This window comes from Oncorhynchus gorbuscha, linkage group LG01, assembly GCF_021184085.1.
Source record: "Oncorhynchus gorbuscha isolate QuinsamMale2020 ecotype Even-year linkage group LG01, OgorEven_v1.0, whole genome shotgun sequence".
Classification (NCBI taxonomy): domain Eukaryota; kingdom Metazoa; phylum Chordata; class Actinopteri; order Salmoniformes; family Salmonidae; genus Oncorhynchus; species Oncorhynchus gorbuscha.
Genome location: NC_060173.1, coordinates 80149812 through 80153843, shown reverse-complemented (window position 1 = coordinate 80153843; position 4032 = coordinate 80149812). Strand labels below are relative to the sequence as shown.

Below are 4032 nucleotides of genomic sequence, written 5' to 3'. Positions count from 1 at the left end.
AGATTGTGAATCTCCTCCGAGAGGCCGGAGACTTGGGCGGCCAGGGTATCAACGGCATGTCGAGCAGCAGACAATTCCTGTTCGTGTCTGCCTAGCATCGCTCCCTGGAACTCGACAGCAGAGTAGAGAGAATCCGTAGTCGCTGGGTCCATTCTTGGTCGGATCCTTCTGTTATGCAGGTGAATGAGGACCCAAAAGCGACTTAACAGAAACAGAGTTTATTCCAGTCTTAACAGAAAACGACTAATCCTGAAATCTTTCACAGGTAATGTCCAAACAGGAATAACAGAAATCCTCTAGTCTGTAGAGGGGAACAACAGGAGAAGCGGCCACAGACTGCAGGTCGCTTCGGGTTGGCGCAGGCCATAGCTGATAGAGACACCTGCTCACACGCAGCATCTGATGAAGGCAAAAACACGACAGGACGGAACAAGTACAGCGAACAGCAAACATCAAACAAGGATCCGACAAGGACAGAAGCGGAAACAGAGGGAGAAATAGGGACTCTAATCATATATTTTTTTTTACATGCGCATAAGTAATATGTTTTGTCCATTTTCAATATGATTTCATAGGAAGTCAAAAGTCAAAAGTCAAAAATGTCAAAATTTTGTAAAAAACTTCACACACCCTTAATAAAGTGCTTTCTGGACCGTTTTTCGAAATTCTTTCAAATTCTGTGTCAATTACACACGTATAAGAACTGTATCAACATACTTTAGTTGTATATTATTATCATTTAAAAAAAAATGTTTTAACTTGTGCATAAGGAATATGATTTGTCCATTTACAATATGATTTCATCGGAAGTCAAAAGTCAAAGTCAAAAGTCAATTTTTTTGGGGGCCAAATGCCATAAGAAATTTGACATGCTCGAAAATCCTGCAGAAATGCAAAATTGACTGGCCTGATGAACTCGGGATGGCCGGGCAGTGATAGTTGTTCCTTTCCATCACTCGTTGTGTTGATTTCATCATGTCCATTTGTTTATGTTTTCTCACTTTTGCAAAGTCACTGTGCATTTGCAATGTGGTTCAATGGGCATGTACCATCACGATTTTGTCATGCTATAAAAATCCTGCAGGAATGCAAAATTGACTGGCCTGATGAACACAGGATGGCCTGGCAGAGATAGTTGTTCCTTTCCATCACTCGTTGTGTTGATTTCATCATGTCCATTTTGTGATGTTTTTTCACTATAGAATCATATTGCAAATGCACGTGCAACTAGTAACCCAAAAATAAAAATATGGTTGTAAATGCATTTACCGGTCATTCTGATATTAATGCCCGCTATGGGAACACAGGATGGCCGGGCAGTGATAGTTGTTCCGTTCCATCACTCGTTGTGTTGATTTCATCATGTCCATTTGGTGATGTTTTTTCACTATACAATCATATTGCAAGTGCACGTGCATTTGCAATATGGTTCAATGGGCATTTACCATATGAAATTTGACATGCTCAAAAATGCAAAATTGACTGGCCTGATGAACACAGGATGGCCGAGCAGTGATAGTTGTTCCTTTCCATCACTCGTTGTGTTGATTTCATCATGTCCATTTGTTTATGTTTTCTCACTTTTGCAAAGTCACTGTGCATTTGCAATGTGGTTCAATGGGCATGTACCATCACGAATTTGTCATGCTATAAAAATCCTGCAGGAATGTGAAATTGACTGGCCCGATGAACTTGGGATGGCTGGGCAGTGATTCTGGTTCATCTCAATGGCTCGTTAGGGTTGATTTCAGAATGTCACTTTTGGTGATGGTACCTCACTGTTTAAACATATTGCAAATGGACAAGAGTCACCAGCAAGTCACCGTCCATCAGTCAATTAGATATCATTCTGACACCAAACTGATACCAATTGACACCAAACCCACTTTTTCCAACTCGTTTTGTAGCCAACTATCACATACTTCAGAGCTGGCCCAAAATTCACAACGCCTTCGGTTCAAACCATAAAAAAACATAAAACACGTAATTACGTTCTAGCTGCGGGTCCATTTCTTATGTTACGTGTAGACCTTGCTGAGGCGACCCCGAATCCCAAGTTTCGGCTCGATCGGTCATTTGGTGTCCGAGCAAAACCCTAATTGGTGCTGAAAATCCACTTTTTTCCATGACTTGCTACGGGGTCCTTGAATGAGCTATCGGACAGAAACGTTGGGGTCTGTCTATATGGGACGAGTCGGTCGCAATGCACCTAGTCTTGCGACTCTGGGACATTTCTAAATGTCGCCATTTTCGTGATGCAAAAATGAATAGAAGTCATTGCAAATGTATGAAGCTGTTTCTCGGTCCGAGAACTGTCTAGAGCCACGTAACTCACCACGCACTATCGAACGGAGGTCTAGAACAGGATTCTAAAGTTTCGGAACTCTAGGTCCGACGGTTCTTTAAAAGTTCCAACAAGGTTAATTAATGCAGGCAGTGTATGTCTCTACGCAGCCCAATGGGTCCCTACTTCCAAGCTGTGTGTGTGTGTGATTTAGTTTTCCTTTGAAATTTTACGGGGAAAATGACTGATTTACAGTTCATGGGGGTTGCCTAATCACATATATGAAGTTTTGGAAAGATCTGACTTTTTTAACCCCTCGAAACAGCCCAAGAGACACCAATTATGGCACTTCCGGTTGGCACAGGAAGCTGTAAGTCAACACATATCCTCATTGGGGTATGCTTTTACAGAATCCTGAGTTTTAAGTCCTTACGTTAAGAATTGACTGATTTACACAGGGTTGAATGCACTATGTCTATCAAACTGCAGGCAGGGTATGGATAAACACTTTTAGGGTGATTTTAACCACTTCCGGTTGGTCCAGGAAGCTTAGAATCAACACAGGTAGGAGGACCTTAGGAACGTACCTGAGGTCGAATTGTGCTTCTCACCCTAACAGTTCTCTCACTGTCACCCAAAACAAATGACATTTAGGGCTAGGCTTAATTAAACACATGTAAGCTATAAGTAAACACATGTCTTGATTCACATAGCCACTTACAGAATCCTGAGTTTTAAGTCTTTAAGTTAAGAATTGACTGATCTACACAGGGTTGAATGCACTATGTCTATCAAACTGCAGGCGGTGTATGGATAAACACTGATAAGGTGTTTTCAACCACTACCATGATAGTTTCTTGTCATTGTTTACATGACAGTAGGTTGTCGTAAGACAAGGCTGCATGAAGTGTGAACTGGAGTTTTCTTGGATCCATAAAACAATGTGCTTTTGGAGAATGTGGGCATCGATCCCACTACCTCACGCGTGCAAAGCATTTGAGCTAATTCCCCAGCCGTTTGGAATTTCCGCAAGAAGCAACCAAGTCTTGTCAGGCTATGCTGTTGGTGGACTTGTTTATTGACGTGCCAGCACTTGCAGAGGCTCAGTGCATTTAAACAATTGTGCAAAATAGCAAATGGCCGGTTAGCTCAGTTGGTCAGACTGTGGTGCTAATAACGGTAAGGTCATGGGTTCGATCCCCATACTGGCTATTATGTACATTTTGAGTGTCAAAATTATGAGTCACATGCATGTAAATTGTCAAGGGTGCCACAGAATTATTTTGAGTCAATTGCCGGAATAGCTCAGTTGGGAGAGCATTAGACTGAAGATCTCAAGGTCCCTGGTTCGATCCCGGGTTTCGGCATCTGTATTTTTTCTTTCTTTATGCTCTGGCTTCAAGGAAACTTTCCTCAGCTTTGTTTGTGGGCCTCAATGGTGTGTGCTACGCTGCTCCTCTGAAAGTAAGTAATGTCTTGCTTTTTCATCTGACATTTTGACATCAGTGTTACATTAAAGTTGCTTGTCATTGCTACATGACAGTAGGTTGTCGTAAGACAAAAATAAGAAACAATTTTTACTTTCCCAGAAAGGGGGTGTAGCTCAGTGGTAGAGCGAATGCTTTGCATGTATGAGGTCCTGCGTTCAATCCCCAGCTTCTCCAAGTTTTTTTGCAAAGACCCAACTTCTACTTTCCAGAATGTTGACATTCTAAGCAGGAAACAGAGATGTGCTAAATAATTTGAGT

The 4032-nt window shown here is 41.8% G+C and overlaps 3 non-coding genes across 3 annotated transcripts; all 3 read left to right on the top strand.

Moving 5' to 3' along the window:
- Positions 1 to 3422: 3422 nt before the first annotated feature.
- On the top strand, positions 3423 to 3496 carry trnai-aau. The gene has a single exon. It is a non-coding gene; the product is annotated as a tRNA-Ile (tRNA).
- An 82-nt stretch (positions 3497 to 3578) lies between these two features.
- On the top strand, positions 3579 to 3651 carry trnaf-gaa. The gene has a single exon. It is a non-coding gene; the product is annotated as a tRNA-Phe (tRNA).
- Positions 3652 to 3876: 225 nt separating this feature from the next.
- trnaa-ugc lies at positions 3877 to 3948 on the top strand. The gene has a single exon. It is a non-coding gene; the product is annotated as a tRNA-Ala (tRNA).
- Positions 3949 to 4032: the final 84 nt, after the last annotated feature.